Source organism: Lethenteron reissneri, unplaced genomic scaffold, assembly GCF_015708825.2.
Source record: "Lethenteron reissneri isolate LAM-NWPU_2019-01 unplaced genomic scaffold, ASM1570882v1 scaffold_115, whole genome shotgun sequence".
Classification (NCBI taxonomy): domain Eukaryota; kingdom Metazoa; phylum Chordata; class Hyperoartia; order Petromyzontiformes; family Petromyzontidae; genus Lethenteron; species Lethenteron reissneri.
This window is the reverse complement of record NW_026890838.1, coordinates 375,530-397,244: the sequence shown is the minus strand read 5'-3', so window position 1 is coordinate 397,244 and position 21,715 is coordinate 375,530. Positions and strand designations below refer to the sequence as shown.

Sequence of the window (21,715 nt, the reverse complement as noted above, 5' to 3'; positions counted from 1 at the left end):
AACAATTGCCAACAGTTCCCGACGGGTGACACAATACCTTTGCTCCGCTGGAGACAACACCCGACTACCGTACGCGACTACCCGTTTCACGCCGTCAACCACCTGCGAAAGCACGCCCCCAATACCCGTGTTGCTCGCGTCCGTGTTGAGCAAAAAGGGTGTGGAAAAATCAGGGTAAACCAAGGGAGGAGCCTTAACCAACGCGTCCCGGAGGGATCGGAAGGCAGCTTCCTCCTCCTGGCCCCAGTGGAACCGGACCCCCTTTGATGTCAAAGCGTGTAGGGGCTTTGCAATCGTTGCAAAATCCGCGACAAACCGTCGGTAATACGACGCGAAACCAACGAAACTCCTGACCTCTCCCACAGAGGTGGGAGTCGGCCAGGAGCTGACACACTGCGTTTTGGCGGGATCGGTAGCAATACCTGAGCATCTGATGATATGTCCCAAATAACGCACGGATTCGCGTAACAAATGACATTTTTGGGGTTTAAATTTCAAATTAGCAGCCCACATTTTGAGGAAAACCGCCCGCAACCTCTGGAGATGTTCGTCGAATGTTTTGCTAAAGACGATAACGTCATCCAAATAAATCAATCACGAGTCCCATTGTAACCCAGCCAAAACCAATTCCATCAATCGCTGGAAAGTTGCCGGCGCTGAGTGGAGTCCCATCGGCAACCGGTTGAATTGGAACAGGCCGTGCGGTGTACGGAATGCAGTTTTGGGTTTCGAATCATTGTCCAGAGGAAGCTGCCAGAATCCCGAAAGCAAATCCAATGTGGAGAAGAATTGCGCCTCCGCCAAGGCATCATGCGATTCGTCCATCCGTGGGAGCGGGTATGCGTCGGCAACCGAAATTTTGTTGAGGCGACGAAAATCGACGCAAAATCGCAACGAGTCGTCATGTTTTTTAACTAAGACAATCGGCGCTCCCCAAGGGCTGGTAGAAGGAGAAATGATGTCGGCGGCTAACATGTCATCAACGGCCGATTTGACATGGTCCTTTTCGGCGGGACTTAACCGAAAAGGATTCTGGCGAATTGGCGCGCTGTCACCCGTATCAATATGGTGACGCAGCAGATGAGTACAGCCCAGATCGTATTTGTTCCGACTGAAAACGTCGGAAAATTCACGCAGCAATGTCTTAAGCTTTTGACGCTCTTAAGTCCGACAGGTCCGTCGATCCCGCACAAAGCGCCTCGAGCCACCCCTCATCACTGTCCGTATGTGGTCGCGGCAGATGGGCAGCGCTCACGTGATTTACGACGGGCTCCTCACAGGGCACCGGCGTTGCGTGAGCAAGCACGGTCCCCTGTGGAACCACCACCGTCCGCGGCCCCACATTGAGGACCGCGATGAAAGGGTCCCCGTCCCCTTTAGCGATGGTCTGGGCCGGAATTAAATGAGGTCCGCTAACCCCGACCCTAGATGGCCCCAGCAGAACCCCCTGGTCCCCAATCCCTTTAGCGAAAGGCCGACGTAATTTAAGAGGCACCAGCATCTGGGCCCCCGGCGGTACGCGTACCGTTCTGTCAACGAGCGCCGGTACCGCTGCGAACGCCGTCCGACCCGCAGAGGGAGACGGTAGAAATGCCATACGTCGGCCCGACGGGAGCTCAATACAGCCCTGGTCGATTAAGATACGTATCGGCATTTTGCCCAGGAAGTCCGTCCCCAGCAGGCACGGAACCGCCAGCGAGGAGGAGACAAAAATTGGGCCCGATAATTTGATATCTCCGATACAAATTTGCGCTCGAATTTGTCCAATGATGCCCAGTGAGCCCCCGTTAGCAGCATAGAACGGAACATCAACGGGCAGCAAAGGACAGCTTTGAACGGGAAGAATGTTGTAAATCAATTCCGAAATAATGGTCGCCGATGCTCCCGTATCGACCAGGATGCGCACCTCAACCCCATCAATGTGCCCCACAACGGCTGACGACCCCGACGACGCGGCCACAACGCGATGGGCCAACACGGACCACTGGCTGGGTTGGATATTACTCCCTACAGTGGTACGTGTTGGCGCGACGGTGTGCAATCTCGGCCCCCCGTTGCGGTACGTGAGTGTGTGACGGGTGTGTGCGTGGGCCAAACATGAGGGGTGCCGCGACTCGCCGGGTTATGTTGGAGCTTGGGAGGAGGCGCGGCGTCCTGTCGATGCGTCGCCCCGCGCTGCCGAGGAGAGCAGCATCCCGAGGCGACATGACCCCGGAGGCTGCACTTGTAGCAGCGCGGGAGCGCTGCCGATGACGATTGTTGGTCGAGGCGGCTCGGTTCGTCCCGAGCCGGCCGTACTCCCGCTCTCCACTCCAGCTGAAGGTCGATGGCGCAGATTTCCTCCGCCGGGAGGGTGGCTGCAGCCACAGCACGGCCGGTCGCCGCCTTGCTGGCCTTTCGTCGCTGCGATAGTAGGTTGGCGTGGAGGTGTTGTGCGGCCCGGAGTGAAGACATCTCAGCGTCGTCCTGCGCCACGACGACGATGTCCAATTCGTCAGCCAGCAAGAGGATCTTTTCGGTGACCATGGCGTCCACTCCTTCGTCGTCCATTCGCGGGAAAGCCGTTCTTGCAAGCGCCAGGAGACTCGTGCGATACGCCAGGGGCGACTCCTTTGCACCCCGCTGACGATTGTAAAATAGCTGTCTGCAGTCAGACGGTGGTCCGTAGACTACAGCCAGCAACTGAAGTGCCATCTGCAACGTGGCGCGCTTGTCTTTCGGCGCCGAGGTGAGAGTGGCGAGGGCATCGCTGTCGAGCAGCGCCGGCAGCGCGCGGAGAGCTTCGGCATCGGTCCACTGCGCCATCTCCTGGTGTGCGAGGAAGCGCCGCTGGAAGCCGCCCCAGTCTCCATCCTCGCCCACAAACTCTTTGAGGGGAGGTAGACGTTGGTGTAATGCAGCGGCCGCAGTGGAAGGTCGCCCCCCGTTGCTCCCATCACTCGTCTCGGCTTCGGCTTCGGCGCGAACGACGAGTGGCATCGCCGGTCGCACCACTGGTGACACGCTGGCCGCTGTCGATGACGTTGCAGCCACTGTACGGCCGACGTCGGACGCGAGGCTCAGCCCGGCCACGCCCTCAGCAGCTGCTGCGGCGATGGCGGGAGAATCAAACTCCGGCTCCGTCGAAATGGCGGGAACCCGTGCTGGTCGTTGGCTGTTGTCGCTCCGTGGCGGTCCACCAGCCCCCAACCGCGTAATTTGGTCGAGCGTGGCGGCAGCAGCGTAGAGCAGCTTCGCCAGTCTCGCGTGAGCCTGCCGCAGTCCATCTGCTGACGGCTCCCCTCCATCCAGACGCTGCGGTGTGGACGTATCCGGCCCCGGATGCTCGGCGTCGCCTTCAGCCATCTCGGGCTCAACCTCTGCAGCGTTGTCCTCCGCCCCCGGTACCCTGGCACGAGCTGTCCGTCGCGTGTCCATGTTCGTGGATGATCACTTCTAACACCAGATGTAATAGTGTTCCAGGAGACCTTGACACCGGGGTTGGAGGCACACGTATTTATTCCGTGTCGGTACAGTACAGCACTGACATACAACACTGGAAGGGGTATCGGCCCCCTCACCCGTCTAACTGGGGATACACTCTCTAGCTACGCCTAGCCTACCCCTGGGTCCTCCACTAACGGGCTAGGGGAGGCTAGCTTGCCCGACACTGGTAAGTCGGGCTCACGGTACCCGGAGTCCCAGACCAGCTCTTACAAGAGCACCGGCTCTGGCTCTCGGGACCACGCCACTGGCTCGATCCTGTTCGGCCCTGATAAGGGCGGCGATCCAGGGGAGTCCAGGGCTCTATCTATGACGATCTTCGGTCTTCACTTGTTAGCTTCAACATCTCTCCCTGAGCCCTCCGGCTCATCCCCTTTTATACCAAAACCCCCGCTCCGAGTCAGCCCCCCAGGCTGCCCGATGCGGACGTCGCTGGGAGCACCTTCCCGTGCACCGACATAGCCACGCCCACTGTGTTTCTTTCCCATCTGATCCCATTGTATAACAGCTCCTCCGTAACACACCTGGGAGCCAGAAGCAAACGATCAGATTCCAAACTCTCCACCATGGCCAAGACCAAAGAGCTCTCCAAGGATGTCAGGGACAAGATTGTAGACTTACACAAGGCTGGAATGGGCTACAAAACCATTGCCAAGCAGCTTGGTGAGAAGGTGACAACACTATGGGAACCTCATTTGCCAGTAACAATATTCTAATTGGTTGTTTACCCTTCTATCTGGCAACAAAACTGACACCTTTTTACAAGGAGTCATGTTTGCATAGACCTGCAATACCTGCAGTCATAATACAAACAAAAGACATAACTCTGATAATGTGCACTGTCCTTGAAGTTGATTGGTCCACACCCGAGACAGCTTTCCTTAGAGCCTAGTCTCACATGGGTTGGACCAGATGACGCCAAAAGGCGCACAACTCAAAGACAATGCACCATCAGAGTATGAGAGCTCGGGGCAAGCATCTACACTATGGGAACCTCATTTGCCAGTAACAATATGATAATTGGTTGTTTACCCTTCTATCTGGCAACAAAACTGACACCTTTTTACAAGGAGTCATGTTTGCATAGACCGCAATACCTGCAGTCATAATACAAACAAAAGACTTGCCCCGACCTCTCATACTCTGATGGTGCATTGTCTTTGAGTTGTGCGCCTTTTGGCGTCTTCTGGTCCAACCCATGTGAGACTAGGCTCTAAGGAAAGCTGTCTCCAGTGTGGACCAATCAACTTCAAGGACAGTGCACATTATCAGAGTTATGATTTTTGTTTGTATTATGACTGCAGGTATTGCGGTCTATGCAAACATGACTCCTTGTAAAAAGGTGTCCGTTTTGTTGCCAGATAGAAGGGTAAACAACCAATTATCAAGGTGACACCAGTTGGTGCGATTATTCGCAAATGGAAGAAACACAAAATAACTGTCAATCTCCCTCGGCCTGGGGCTCCATGCAAGATCTCACCTCGTGGAGTTGCAATCATCATGAGAACGGTGAGGAATCAGCCCAGAACTCCACGGGAGGATCTTGTCAATGATCTCAAGGCAGCTGGGACGATAATCACCAAGAAAACAGTTGGTAACACACTACGCCGTGAAGGACTGAAATCCTGCAGCGCCTGCAAGATCCCCCTGCTCAAGAAAGCACATATACATGCCCGTCTGAAGTTTGCCAATGAACATCTGGATGATTCAGAGGACAACTGGGTGAAAGTGTTGTGGTCAGATGAGACCAAAATGGAGCTCTTTGGCATCAACTCAGGAGGAGGAATGCTGCCTATGACCTCAAGAACACCATCCCCACGGTCAAACATGGAGGTGGAAACATTATGCTTTGGGGGTGTTTTTCTGCTCAGGGGACAAGACAACTTCACCGCATGTACCGTCAAATCTAGGGTGAGAACCTCCTTCCCTCAGCCAGGGCATTGAAAATGGGTCGTGGATGGGTATTCCAGCATGACAATGACCCAAAACACACAGCCAAGGCAACAAAGGAGTGGCTCAAGAAGAAGCATATTAAGGTCCTGGAGTGGCCTAGCCAGTCTCCAGACCTTAATCCCTTAGAAAATCTGTGGCGGGAGCTGAAGGTTCGAGTTGCCAAACGTCAGCCTCGAAACCTTAATGACTTAGAGAAGATCTGCAAAGAGGAGTGGGACAAAATCCCTCCTGAGATGTGTGCAAACCTGGTAGCTAACTACAAGAAACGTCTAACCTCTGTGATTTCCAACAAGGGTTTTGCCACCAAGTTCTAAGCCATGTTTTGCAGAGGGGTCAAATACTTATTTCCCTCATTAGAATGCAAATCAATTTATAAAAAAATTTACATACATTTTTCTGGATTTTGTTATTCTGTCTCTCAGAGTTCAAATAAACCTACCATTAAAATTATAGACTGCTCATTTTTTTGTCAGTGGGCAAACGTACAAAATCAGCAGGGGATCAAATACTTTTCTCTCTCACTGTATGCAGCTGAAGTTAGATCTATTCATCCGAGCATTTAAGCACATCTGAACATTAATTTATGAATTTCTGCATAATACAAATAGTATTATTTTCAACACACTTTGTTATTATAGCTGGATTTTTCTTAAATCTTCCTTTCATAGCTAGACAGCCGAAATTGTGTGCGTGGAGTTTTGGGTAAACATTCATTTTGAAGATACTAGAGCATCCAGGCATATTTATGACCATTGGCCCTCTCATTGTGTGCCTTAACAGCCCGCGTGATGAATTGGCGAGTTATTTTCACTATATCATGAAAATATGAATAAGTATAGATGTGTATGTCATGTGTGACTGTGTATATGCATTACTCTGTGCCTTGATATTGACGTAGATGGTGTGGATATGTTTTTCTGTCTGCAGCTGACGCTTCCTCTGACTCTTCCTCTGCAGAATTGGTCTGATGGAGCAAAGGGACTCGGCGCAGCTCGGTACAAGAAGGAAACAATGCGACCAGTATGCAGACAGCACGGATCGTACTGGAAGTTTGACACAGCACCAGAGAACTCACACAGGAGAGAAACCATTCAAGTGCACTGTGTGTAACAAGGCATATGCACAGTCATCAACTCTTCAGATCCACCAGAGAACACACACGGAAGAGAAACCTTTCAAGTGCAGTTTGTGTGTAAAGGTATTTTCAGGTTCATCTCCTCTGAAACGACACCAGAAAACACACAGGGGAGAGAAACCCTTCAGGTGCCTTTTGTGCGATAAAGCATTTGCAAAGTCATATCTTCAAACACACCAAAGAACACACACGGGAGAGAAACCCTTCAAGTGCTTTGTGTGTGAAAAGGCATTTGCAAAGTCAAAAGATCTTAAGAAACACCAGAGAACACACACAGGAGAGAAACCCTTCAAGTGCACTGTGTGTGAGAAGGCATTTTCAACGTTATCACATCTGAAAACACACCAGAGAATGCACACAGGAGTGAAACCCTTCAAGTGCACTGTGTGTGAGAAGGCATTTGCAACGTTATCAAATGTAAAGCACCACCAGAGAACACACACAGAAGATAAACCCTTCAAGTGCACTGTGTGTGAGAAGGCATTTGCAACGTTTTCAAATCTTCAGACCCATCAGAGAATACACACAGGAGATAAACCCTTCAAGTGCAGTGTGTGTGGGAAGGTATTTGCACGGTCATCACATCTTCACGACCACGAAAGAACACACACAGGAGAGAAACCCTTCAAGTGCACTATGTGTGAGAAGGCATTTACAGAGTCATCAACTCTTCACGACCACCAGAGAACACACACAGGAGAGAAACCCTTCAAGTGCACTATGTGTGATAAGGCATTTGCAAAGTCATCAAATCTTCAAAGTCACCAGAGAATACACACCGGAGAGAAACCCTTCAAGTGCACTACGTGTGAGAAGGCATTTACAGAGTCATCAACTCTTCACTACCACCAGAGAACGCACACAGGAGAGAAACCCTTCAAGTGCACTGTGTGTGAGAAGGCATTTGCACGATCATCGCATCTTAAAAAACACCAGAGAACGCACACAGGAGAGAAACCCTTCAAGTGCACTATGTGTGAAAAGGCATTTGCAAAGTCATCAAATCTTCAGAGTCACCAGAGAACGCACACAGGAGAGAAACCCTTCAAGTGCACTATGTGTGAGAAGGCATTTACAGAGTCATCACATCTTAAAAAACACCAGAGAACACACACTGGAGAGAAACCATTCAAGTGCACTGTGTGTGAGAAGGCATTTGCAAAGTCATCACATCTTCAGAGTCACCAGAGAACGCACACAGGAGAGAAACCCTTCAAGTGCACTATGTGTGAGAAGGCATTTACAGAGTCATCACATCTTAAAAAACACCAGAGAACACACACAGGAGATAAACCCTTCAAGTGCAGTGTGTGTGGGAAGGTATTTGCACGGTCATCACATCTTCATGACCACGAAAGAACACACACAGGACAGAAACCCTTCAGGTGCACTATGTGTGAGAAGGCATTTACAGAGTCATCAACTCTTCACGACCACCAGAGAACACACACAGGAGAGAAACCCTTCAAGTGCACTATGTGTGAGAAGGCATTTGCAAAGTCATCAAATCTTCAAAGACACCAGAGAATACACACCGGAGAGAAACCCTTCAAGTGCACTATGTGTGAGAAGGCATTTACAGAGTCATCAACTCTTCACTCCCACCAGAGAACGCACACAGGAGAGAAACCCTTCAAGTGCACTACGTGTGAGAAGGCATTTACAGAGTCATCAACTCTTCACTACCACCAGAGAACGCACACAGGAGAGAAACCCTTCAAGTGCACTGTGTGTGAGAAGGCATTTGCAAGATCATCGCATCTTAAAAAACACCAGAGAACGCACACAGGAGAGAAACCCTTCAAGTGCACTATGTGTGAAAAGGCATTTGCAAAGTCATCAAATCTTCAGAGTCACCAGAGAACGCACACAGGAGAGAAACCCTTCAAGTGCACTGTGTGTGAGAAGGCATTTGCACGATCATCGCATCTTAAAAAACACCAGAGAACGCACACAGGAGAGAAACCCTTCAAGTGCACTGTGTGAAAAGGCATTTGCAAAGTCATCAAATCTTCAGAGTCACCAGAGAATGCACACAGGAGAGAAACCCTTCAAGTGCACTATGTGTGAGAAGGCATTTACAGAGTCATCACATCTTCAGAGTCACCAGAGAACGCACACAGGAGAGAAACCCTTCAAGTGCACTATGTGTGAGAAGGCATTTACAGAGTCATCACATCTTAAAAAACACCAGAGAACACACACAGGAGATAAACCCTTCAAGTGCAGTGTGTGTGGGAAGGTATTTGCACGGTCATCACATCTTCACGACCACGAAAGAACACACACAGGACAGAAACCCTTCAGGTGCACTATGTGTGAGAAGGCATTTACAGAGTCATCAACTCTTCACTACCACCAGAGAACGCACACAGGAGAGAAACCCTTCAAGTGCACTATGTGTGAGAAGGCATTTACAGAGTCATCAACTCTTCACGACCACCAGAGAACACACACAGGAGATAAACCCTTCAAGTGCACTATGTGTGAGAACGCATTTGCAAAGTCATCAAATCTTCAAAGTCACCAGAGAATACACACCGGAGAGAAACCCTTCAAGTGCACTATGTGTGAAAAGGCATTTACAGAGTCATCAACTCTTCACTACCACCAGAGAACGCACACAGGAGAGAAACCCTTCAAGTGCACTGTGTGTGAGAAGGCATTTACACGATCATCGCATCTTAAAAAACACCAGAGAACGCACACAGGAGAGAACCCCTTCAAGTGCACTATGTGTGAGAAGGCATTTGCAAAGTCATCAAATCTTCAGAGTCACCAGAGAACGCACACAGGAGAGAAACCCTTCAAGTGCACTATGTGTGAGAAGGCATTTGCACAGTCATCAAATCTTCAGAGCCACCAGGGAACACACACAGGGGAGAAACCCTTCAAATGCACTGTTTGTGAGAAGGCAGTTACAGAGTCATCACATCTAAAAACACACCAGAGAATGCATACAGGGGAGAACCCCTTCATGTGTACTGTGTGTGGAAGCGCATTTGCAACATCAAATCTTCACGACCTCCAGAGAATACACACCGGAGAGAAACCCTTCAAGTGCACTATGTGTGAGAAGGCATTTACAGAGTCATCAAATCTTCAAAGACACCAGAGAATGCACACAGGGGAGAAACCCTTTAAGTGCACTGTGTGTGGGAAGGCATTTGCATGGTCTTCACATCTTCAAAGACACCACAGAACACACAGGCATCAGAAGATTCCCAAGGAGCGGAGTCTGAAATCGGCTTGTGCAAGTCCAAGTGCTGCAATGAGCTCATCCCTGCTGAAAAAAGAACCTGAATTTAATTCCAGCTTGGACGCAATGAAATGTATCAAGGTGGATTTTGAAGAGGTGAAATGTGAAGAAGTGATGGTGAAGAGCGAAGAAGCGATGGTAAAATGTGAATATGAAGATTCAACTCCAAAATCGGACCTTCACATCGATGGAGGCAACGTGAAGCAGGAGGAGAATTCTGACTGTGAGGCAGAGCGAGGCAACTCCCAGGAGTTTGTGGAAGTGGAGGTGTGGGTGGACTTCTTAGACAATACAAAGTCAAATGCAGACCCGGTAGATGTGTAAGCTTGAGACAATGAAGCTCCAATAGATTCACCTTTGTCACATGCCTTTAATTAAAATAACGTGAAGTTGCACACTCAATTCCTAGGTTCAACCTGCAGAGTAAGAGCAGCCAGTATTTGTGGACATATGGGTTGGGTAGATCTCTAACCAGGAGTAAGAGCCAATAAGCACCCAAGCATTCACTATATTATGATAATATTTGCATTAATGTGGACCTTAATTGCCCATAATTAGATCGCATTAATTTAAATGTTTAGTGAAACCCGCCACTACGCGATTTGTTCTCCAACACACCGGTGTGCTGTACTAGTGTAGTGTAATAACGCCGATTGTTGTCCAGCAACGGCAACTGCGGTCGACAAATAGTGCACACGCCAGTGAGCATATACACCGGTGTGTCGGCAGAGAAGAAGAACTGGGGCAAGGGTCACGGAAGACCCCATCTGGAAGCTCCTGGAACCTGCTAGTGGGTTCGAGAAGGGAGGCGCGGCCAGGGCGGAGCCAGGCCACACTGGGTAGCATAAAAGCAGCTGAGAGTGGGAGCTCAGGGCTGTCAGTTTTGGGAGTGGGCTCATCTCCTCGTGGCTGTCATCTTCGCTGCCTTTGTCAATGCCGTCTTCGCTGGATAGTTGTTGGCTGTCTCGGTCAGTGCCATTGGTGTTACACGGTCAGGGTTGTGTTTATGCTAGGTTTGACGACGAGGGAGTGCGATGGCAAACCTGTGAAGGTATTAATAAAGGTGCCCCCTTAGAAACCTTGTCTCCCGCAACGATGACACTACATCTGGTGTTAGGAGTGGGGTGAAGAAAGAATACACCTATAGTGTCATCGGAGGATGGGAATGGCGAAACATTCATCTCTCCGGCAGCCACGGGAACCCGGTTACGAAGCCCATTGGCGGAGAGAGAGCGGCTGCGGATCGGCGGGAGAGTGGCGAAAATTGGCGAGAGAGGAGCCCAATCCTCCGCGGTCATGCGCCGGCGGCATGGCCGAGGACCACCGTGTTGAGGGGAGCGCGGGGAAGCGCGGGAGTCGCTCCACAGCCAGCGGCGTGTAAAGGAGTCACGAAGGGACCCTGACAGCGATCCTCGTCCCTGTGAGAGAGCAGAGGAGCCTGGGCCGGAGACCGCGCATGTGGTGGGTGCCATTTTGCCCGTGGAGGGCTTGGCATGGCTGGCGGGAGCTATTTTGCGAAAAGCGCGGGACAGCGCTGGAGGGGCGGCAGAGTTAATGGCGCTGCAAGGGGATATTTTTGGCCTCCCGTGCGATGCCCGCACGAGATTTCTCCAGTAGAAGCGAGGGGAAGCCGAGACACCCTTCACTTTCCGGGAGGCGCTTCTGGTGCTGGGGCAGACCGCGTACCCCCAGACGGGTGAGATGGCGATCGACTCCTTGGCGGTGGAAAGGCTGCTGGCGCGGGAGTCGGGGATCGGAAGGCTTGGGGGATCACGTCCTTGAAGGTGGCCTGGGAAATTCAGGGCCACGAGGCCCGCCAGCATTGGCCCAAAGTGGAGGCTTGGCCGGGGTGTCAGCAGGGTGCCGGCAGCGCCACCGTAGCACTCCAACCTGCCGGCAATATCTTCCCAAGCTCCATGTTGCTTTCCGTGACTGCCGTGTGCAAAGTGTCAGGGGCTGGATCTGATTTGATGCTACTGCGGATTTCAGGGACGGGCCGTGCCCTTAGGCCATTGTTTTTTTGTTCCCATTCCTCGGAATCCCAAGGAATGCAAAACCCTGCCAAGGCGGGGGTGACCAGTGTCGAGGACCGGCTCACGTGAGCTATGTTCTGGTAAAGGCCGACTCTCCCTTGTAAGGTGAGATTCGGGGGGGTTGTGTATATTGTTTGGCCTGTGTTATCGGCTCTCCTGGGGGGGGGGTGGTGGGCGTCACGGTTATGCGGTCCCTGATGGGGTTCTTGCCCATGCCGCAGTTGCGCTTCGTGTTGGCGGTTTTTGGGGAGGTTGCCGCGGGTTGTGCTTTTTGTTGGCGGTCCGCTGTTGTGTCTATACCCTTTATTTATTAAGAACAATAAAAAAAAAAAAAAATTTATTATATTTTATTTTATCTATATATCTTTTTTTAAATTAAACAATGAAAACAACTCACTTCTCCTCACAAGCACACCAGGAATCCATGAAACATGGAGGGCGGTTAAAATGTTGAGAATTCGGTCACAGAAAGGTCATAGACATCCAGATGGACAAAAGATGTATGGACTAGCCTCCCAAGACATCTGGAGATGTACAGATAAGGTGCAGAGTAAACAACGGTTGCAACTCGCGTTTTCTTAACGTTTTCCTTACCGAAAAGTAGAAACTTAACAAAGATAATTAACCAACAAACAATATTTTTTTTATTATTAGTATATGCTTCCTACCTACACGACATTCCTAAAAACTAAAGAGTACGAATTCCAGAAAGCTTAAGTGGAAACATAGTTACGCTTAACCTCAGGACATTAAAATATAACTCAGAATAAAACACCAATCTCTGGAGAACTAAACTTGGCGAAGCCCCAAAATAATAATGTGACGAGGATCATTACGAATATTCATTAAACATAGACGAATGATAACCCCGATACTGAGACCGAAGGAACTCATAAAATATAATTCAAGAATAAATGTAACACCCAGGACCACATAAATGTATTGCAAACATCTCCTCAGCCACCTTTGTCTTCCAGCGGGGTCTGATAAGCAAGGAGGGAGCAAAAAGGTCACGGGGGGGGGGGGTTTGTGCTGACATTGTTTGTTTTCTCTCGCAAGAGACGCGGAGAGAGGAGAGGGTGCTCGCGTGTTTGAGTTAAGCACGGCCGCCGTTGTCTCCCCGCAGCACAAACAGATGGCCCATGAATGCTTGGAGGGTTAGGAAAGGTCGCGAGGAGGGATCGCGGGGGTGTCTGCTTCTTCTCGCTCTGTTTGTGTTTTTTTTTTGTTGCCCACTCGCAAGGAATGCAGAGAGAAGGGAGTCACGTTTTGAGTTAGGCACAGACACAGCGAACAAGCAGTCTGGGTTGAGTCGTGCTCAGTCTCGCAACTCGGCGTGCGACGCGGCGTTGCGACGGGGCTCACAAGAGAGTTGGGGCAGATCGTGCCTCGAGGAGAGATGGGACGACGAGGGGTCAGAGAGTGACCGCCTGAGAGCAATCTGTCCAAGTCACGCTCAGTCTCGCAACTCGGCTTGCGACGCAGCGTTGCGACGGGGGCTCGCAAGAGAGCTGGGGCGGTTGTGCCTCGAGAAGTGATGGAACGAGGAGGAGTCGTTTGAGTCGCAGAAGTCTGAGTTCAACCTGGATCGGGGCTGGGTTTCAGCCGTGCTCCGGCTGGCGGAGCGTCGTGAGGACACGAAACACCGATGCCGATATCCGGTGTCGCTTCTCGCAGAACGAAGTTAAGTGCGAGTGAAGCTGGCAGCTGCATGAACAAGGGAAGCACGGAGCAGAGAGAGTGACGAGTGACGACAAGCAATCAACCTGTAAAAGGGCGGAGATCGCCAAGCGTCGACCAAGTGTGCAAAGCAGAGAGCGCGAAGCAGTGGAGAAAGCCTGGTCAAACGGCTGTGAGGAAGAGGACAGCACCATCGAATGCGCCGTGTGTTTGAGGGCACACCTACCAAAGACCAGTGTAAACAGACAAGACGTCACCGGGCGTCACCGAGCGTCGTGCCAACTCGTCATCCAGCAGTGGAGAGAGAAAGAGCGCAAGAGCAGCACAACTCGGACGTCACCGGGCGTCACCGAGCGTCGTGCCAACTCGTCATCTAGCAGTAGAGGGAGAGAGAGCGCAAGAGCAGCACGACTCGGACGTCACCGGGCGTCACCGAGCGTCGTGCCAACTCGTCATCCAGCAGTGGAGAGAGAGAGAGCGCAAGAGCAACACGACTCGAACGTCACCGGGCGTCACCGAGCATCGTGCCAACTCGTCATCTAGCAGTAGAGGGAGAGAGAGCGCAAGAGCAACACGACTCGGACGTCACCGGGCGTCACCGAGCGTCGTGCCAACTCGTCATCCAGCAGTGGAGAGAGAGAGAGCGCAAGAGCAACACGACTCGGACGTCACCGGGTGTCACCGAGCGTCGTGCCAACTCGTCATCTAGCAGTAGAGAGAGAGAGAGCGCAAGAGCAGCACGACTCGGACGTCACAAGCAGAGACACGCAAGAGAGGCTCGCGGCGGCCACGCCCAACCCAGAGAAAACTTCTGGCCGCTGTTTGTATCCTCCTACACCACACAAGCTAACGACACAATTAATATTACGAGGGGACAACGCACACACAGCACACACACGAATAAGACTTTTTAAAAAAATGTTTCTTTGCGTTCCAAAAAGGGTTGCCATTTCGAGGTGGTGCGTTCAATATCAACTGATCGTGTAAAGCAGTTGCTGCCGTCGAGTTACATGAATAAGAAATGTTTTAGTCATTCATTTTCGTTAACTGCATAATTTCGCCAATGAAGAAGTATTTTTAGTCATTCATTTTCGTTAACTGCATAATTTCGCCAAAGAAGAAGTATTTTTAGTCATTCATTTTCGTTAATTGCATAATCGAGTTACATGAATTTATTGACGTATACCTGCTTTCGCATAAGAGAGTGTCATGTGCTTCGATTTAAAGCTTTCGTGACTGCAGGGATTCATCTTCTTGGTTCTTTCGGTAAAGTCAAGTAGAAGGGAAGTAATAAAATAATAAAAATAAAACATAATAAAACAATTCTCACGACGTTTCGGCCACAACGCAAGCAGCCGTCCTCAGGTGAAAACCAGGTCCGTCGAGGCGGACCTGGTTCAGACTCTGTCGCCTCGACGGACCTGGTTTTCACCTGAGGACGGCTGCTTGCGTTGTGGCCGAAACGTCGTGAGAATTGTTTTATTATGTTTTATTTTTATTATTTTATTACTTCCCTTCTACGTGACTTTACCGAAAGAACCAAGAAGATGTCATGTGCTTGTTTAGAATTAAAATTGCTTAACACCAACTGTCCGAGTGCTTCTATCCAAGTCCATGCAAAACTATCTTATTCTTGATAACTGTATCCTGTGATGAGATCTGAAACTGGAGACCTAAAATAACAAACACACTAAGATAATCAGTAAATGTTTAATCGATGATAATCGTGTTATCCTGATTGATATAACTCTGGATAAACGAAACTAAGCCTAATTATCATAACTGCACACAGTAACATAATCGCAAGCATCCGCATAAATTACTACGATTATCTCCGAGATTATCATAATTGATGCATATAATTACACACATCATAATTTATGCATGTTAATACACACATTAACATAATTGATGCGATTTGCGCATTTTTTGGAAAATTATTAATTTTTATTATTTTTATCAAAATTTCATAACACAACACATACAACACCGCGAGGGCGCCGGAGTGGTACTACGTGGTTATGGTTCGCAGGAGACACTGCGGTTGTGCTGTATGGTCGCGGGAAGTGTTGCAACCAAGGTTTTCTTTTTTGGGGTAAATTGTTTTTTCGTGTTGGTGGTGTTCCTCGGGGTTGCTTTGCCTGTCCACCGGTTGCATTTGCAACGGCAACTGCGGTGGACAAACAGTACACATGCCGGTGAGCATATACACGAGTGTGTCGGCAGGGCGGAGGAACTGGGGCAAGAGTCATGGAAGACCCTATGTGGAAGCCCCTGGAACCTGCTAGAGGGTTCGAGAAGAAAGGCGCGACCAATGCGGAGCCAGGCCGCGCTGGGTACAATAAAAGCAGCTGAGAGCGGGAGCTGAGCACTGCCGGTTCTGGGAGTGGGCTCGTATCGTCGTCGCTGTCATCTTCGCTAGATATTGTGCGGCCGGATAGTTGTTGGCTGTCTCGGTCAGCGCCACTGGTGTTCCACTGTCAGGTTTGTGTTTAGGCTGGGCTAGACGACTAGAGAGAGCTCATTTATATTTAAGCAATCTAAGCAATCAAAAAAAAAAATCAATGGAATCTTAATAAATTTAAACTCTAACCCCGCTCTCTGACGTCACCACTGCATTACCTCTTCGGCGTGAGGGGGAGGTGTACCCCGCCAGTCACGTCATGTTACCTGCTGTCGTGTGACGTCACGAGACACCAGGAAGCTACCGATCCGCGCGCGCGCTCATTGAGATCCGAGGTGAGAAGTTCACATCGTGGTTGTTGTTTACCCAGGTAGAGCCTCGCTCCTCTCTCTCTCGTAGGGATATCAATTGAGTAGCAGCGAGTATGGAATCGATGTCCAGGTTGGAACATTACAACGCGGGGCCTAGCCATGAGGGTACCTTGTCTCCTGCCCTCGCCTGATTGCATTTGCTTTAATTCTCTGCTGAAGTTTAATTTGTCTTCATCTGGCTCACTATGATTTTTTTTTTCTTTTAAATATTTCTACAGTTTTTTTGCTCTTACCAGGCCAAGCCCACTTCAGCTGCTATACCGCTCTTGTTTTCAGAAGCGACCAGCCCACAACAAAGTGGCTTATCAACGTGTGGAAATGTCTGTCGGTCAAATACTCTAAACGTGTGGTGATGTTGACTCTAAACGTGGAGGGGAAAACCCTGAGGATCTGGAGGAAAATCCACGCGACCACGGGGAGAGAGAGATAGAGAGAGACACGCAAACTCCAAATATACAGGAGGGGTCGCGATCGAACCCACCACCTCCTGTATTCCAGGAGAGGCAGTTAACATCTCCCAGCCACCATGGTGCACACTCGAGTACATGACAACAATGAGTCTCAGCACTCTAATTCAGGAGCGTTCTGCCGAGTTGGTTTTGCTGATGCACCCTTTAGACCGATGAACAACTATTTTAATGATAATTGTTTTTTACACTTCTATCTGGCAACAAAACTGACACCTTTACGAGGAGTCATGTTTGCATAGACCACAATACCTGCAGTCATAATGAAAAAAAAACATAACTCTGATAATGTATGCACTGTCCTTGAAGTTGATTGGTCCACACCCGAGACAGAATATGAATTGTGAATTCCCGCTATCACAAGTTTTAAGTCAAGATTTTCCCATTGAGGTGATCTTTTTGTAGAACATATGCAAGGCCCCATTTCGTCATGGAATTCAACAGGTACAGAACAAGATTTTATAAGAATGGAAACAGTCAGGAAATTAACACTGCACATATGCAGCTGAAGTTAGATCTGTTCATCCTCGCATTCAAGCTCATCTGAGCCTGGCTTCACACCTCTAAGTTGCAAATGAACATTAATTTATACATTTCTCCATAATACAAATAATATTCTTTTCAACAGACTTTGCTATGTTAGCTACTTTTTCTTAAATAAATATTCCTGTCGTAGCTAGACAACCGAAATTGTGTGCTTGGAGTTTTTGGTAAACATTCATTTTGAAGACACTAGGGTGTCCAGTCATATTTATGACCATTGGCCCTCTCATTGTGTACCTTAGCAGCCCGCGTGATGAATTGGGGAATTATTTTCACTATATCATGAAAATATTAATAAGTATAGATGTTTAAGTCAATTGTGACTGTGTATATATGCATTCATCTGTGCCTTGATACTGACGTAGATGGTGTGGATGTGTTTTTCTGTCTGCAGCTGACGCTTCCTCTGACTCTTCCTCTGCAGAATTGGTCTGATGGAGCAAAGGGACTCGGCGCAGCTCGGTACAAGAAGGAAACAATGCGACCAGTATGCAGACAGCACGGATCGTACTGGAAGTTTGACACAGCACCAGAGAACTCACACAGGAGAGAAACCATTCAAGTGCACTGTGTGTGAGAAGGCATTTACAGAGTCATCACATCTAAAAACACACCAGAGAACGCACACAGGGGAGAAACCCTTCAAGTGCACTGTGTGTGAGAAGGCATTTACAGAGTCATCACATCTAAAAACACACCAGAGAACGCACACAGGGGAGACCCCCCTTCATGTGCACTGTGTGTGGAAGCGCATTTGCAACGTTATCAAATTTTCATGACCACCAGAGAACGCACACAGGAGATAAACCATTCAAGTGCACTTTGTGTGGAAGTGCATTTGCATGGTCATCAGATCTTCACGACCACCAGAGAACGCACACAGGAGAGAAACCCTTCAAGTGCACTGTGTGTGAGAAGGCATTTGCACAGTCATCAAGTCTTAAAATACATCAGAGAATGCACACAGGAGATAAACCCTTCAAGTGCACTATGTGTGAGAAGGCATTTGCACAGTCATCAAGTCTTAAAATACACCAGAGAACACACAGGAGAGAAACCCTTCAAGTGCACTGTGTGTGACAAGACATTTGCACGATCATCACATCTAACAACACACCAGAGAACGCACACAGGAAAGAACCTCTTCAATTGCACTGTGTGTGAGAAGGCATTTACAGGGTCATCACATCTTAAAATACACCAGAGAACGCACACAGGAAAGAAACCCTTCAAGTGCACTGTGTGTGAGAAGGCATTTGCAACGTTATCAAATCTTCAAAGACACCAGAGAACACAGGCATCAGAAGATCCCCAAGGAGCGGAGTCTGAAATCGGCTTGTGTAAGTCCAAGTGCTGCAATGAGCCCATCCCTGCTGAAAAAAGAACCAGAATTTAATTCCAGCTTGGATGCAATGAAATGTATCAAGGTGGATTTTGAAGAGGTGAAATGTGAAGAAGTGATGGTAAAGAGCGAAGAAGCGATGGTAAAATGTGAAGATGAAGATTCAACTCCAAAATTGGACCTTCACATCGATGGAGGCAACGTGAAGCAGGAGGAGAATTCTGACTGTGAGGCAGAGCGAGGCAACTCCCAGGAGTTTGTGAAAGTGGAGGTGTGGGTGGACTTCTTAGACAATACAAAGTCAAATGGAGACCCGGTAGATGTGTAAGCTTGAGACAATGAAGCTCCAATAAATGCACTTTTGTCACAGGCCTTTAATTAGAATAACGTGAAGTTGCACACTCAATTCCTAGGTTCAACCTGCAGAGTAAGAGCAGCCAGTATTTGCAGACCTGTGGGTTGGGTAGATCTCTAACCAGGAGCCAGAACCAATAAGCTCTGAAGCATTCTCTATGTTATGCTATGTTATAATAATTTTTGCATTTATATGGTGGTTGCTTAATCGCCTCAGCAACTCAGTTGTTTTGTATCATCTCATCACAAACACTCGAAGAACATGTTGTATATATGCCTTTTCCATAAAATTAAATTGAGTGATTTTCTCTATTGTTTTGTAATAATTTTGATCGGGATGTAGTGCTGGGGCACGGAAAGGGTGAGTCTCCCCCCCTGCCTCCTGCCTTGCCACGCAAAAGACAGCTGGAGGATAATTACTCATAAGCCTGTTTTGGAAGTCATAAAATGTAATAAAAAATGGCAAACCCAAGGGGGGGGGGGTGGGCATGTCCACATCGCCTGAAACAAGAGCATTATGCGGGGTTCCCCAGGGCTCTGTTCTAGGTCCCCTGCTCTTCACAGCCTACACTTCCCCGATCGGCCGACTCATTGCAAGCTTCGGTGTTAAGCATCACTCATACGCGGATGACACGATTCTATTCACCGCCATAGATTCTAGCAATGCATCTGGATTCGAGAGGCTCTCGGAATGTACCACCGCCGTGCAACAATGGTTCACTGCACACAACCTAGCCCTTAATCCGAAAAAGTCAGTGGCCATCATGTTAGGTACCAAGCAACGTCTCAATTCAGCAGCACTCCCCACACACATACACATCTTCGGTCATAGCATCAAGTTCACCAACCACTTCAGCTACCTCGGTGTCATCCTAGATTCAACTTTATCCTTCGACCGTCAAACCAACCATATCATCAGCTCATGTAACTTTCACCTGAAGGCTCTTAGACACATACGTCCTCTCATCTCTACTGAAATTGCCAACACTTTGGCATGTTGCATAGTTGGGTCTCGCCTTGACTATTGTAACTCCGTCCTTGTCCGGACCTCCGCTGGCAACCTAAGGAAGCTTCAAAGACTACAAAATAACCTAGCACGCGTCGTCATTGCCCACACTCATCCCCGCCTCGACTCACTAGCTCGTCTCCGCGCTCTCAACTGGCTCCCCATTGCCAGTAGGGTCACATACAAGACCGCCTGCCTCTGCCACAATGCCTTCATATCCGCCTGCCCGCCATATCTTTCTTCATTACTGACAACTTGCAGCTCAGCACATGGCAGATGCCTGCGCAGCGCGACTCACGACCTCCTCTCAATACCAAGATCCAGGATGGTCATGTCTACGCGCCGCTTCTCGGTGGCAGCCCCAACAGTCTGGAACGATATCCCTCTGCACATTCGCAGCATCACCTCAATCGCCTCCTTCAAGAGACACTTAAAAACTCACCTCTACAATCATGCTTTTGAGCGACTCTGAGCTTGGCTCCGCGCCTCTGAGTTGCGGCCACTACGTCTGCAAATTTGCGCGCGTTACAAATTGTACTATTATTATTATTAATGAGATTCTGCGGGAAATCCCCAGTTGACTTCAAGAGAAGGCCACCATAAAGGAAAACCCCCACAATAAAACAAAAGACGAAAACAGCAGGGGTCATGAACCTCCCTTGGACAGCAAAATTCACCCAAGGGCAGTTAATCATTACGAGTTAACTGGGGTTTTTAAAAATACAACAGTAAGGTTTGAAGCTTAGCTATATCTTCAACCTCAGGATATCAAAATATAACTTGAGAATAAGAAGCACGAATCCCCGGCAATACAGACTGGGAAAATATTAATTAAACCCTCGTAATATCCTTGGTAACAACTATGGTATACCACAAATCTTGGTTAAGCATGTGTAGTACCGTTGAGAACGCTTGGACACTCGTGGTTGAGGCACACGTATTTATTTCGCACAGTGGTTACAACCGCGGGCATACAATACTAGAGGGGGTATCGGCCCCCTCACCCGGCTAGCTGGGAATACACTGCTAGCTATCTCTAACCTACCTCCTAGTCCTCCGCTAAGAGCTAGGGGAGGCTATCTGGCCCGACACTGGTGAGTCGGGCTACGGTACCCGGAGTCCCAGAGCACTAACTCTGGTTCTCGGGACCACGCCGCTGGCTCGGTCCTGCGCGGCCCTGACAAGGGCGGCGTTCCAGGGGAGTCCAGGGCTCTAGCTAGATGATCTTGGGTCTTCACGCCTTTAGCTGTAACATTCTGCCTCGAGCCCTCCGGCTCATCCCCTTTTATCCCCAACCCCCCGCTGAGGGGTGGGGCCCCCCGGGGGATCACACTCCGGGCCAGCCCCCCAGGCTGCCTGGTGCGGACGTCGTTGCGAGCGCGTCCCCGTGTGCTCACGGAGCCCCGCCCACTGTGTTTCTTTCCCGTGTGATCCCATGTATACTGGCCCTCCGTAACACCCCTACACATGAACCAAGTAATTATGAAAGTATTAGACCTAGGGTCATTCGGAAGAGAATGCGAAATATGTCAATCACGCGACCAAGATAATATGTATTCCACGGGATCAGAGCCTCGCCAACCGCCTTTGTCTTCCAGTAGCTAACACAGTACATGGTCAGTTTAACACGTAGGCTTTCGCGACCAATATTAGTCAAATATGTCGTAACCCTCCACCACCCGACA

General features: G+C 49.3%; 1 pseudogene; it reads left to right on the top strand.

Annotated features, from left to right (window-relative positions):
• The first annotated feature begins 6,299 nt into the window (after positions 1-6,299).
• On the top strand, positions 6,300-19,332 carry LOC133361628 (zinc finger protein 721-like; annotated as a pseudogene).
• Positions 19,333-21,715: the final 2,383 nt, after the last annotated feature.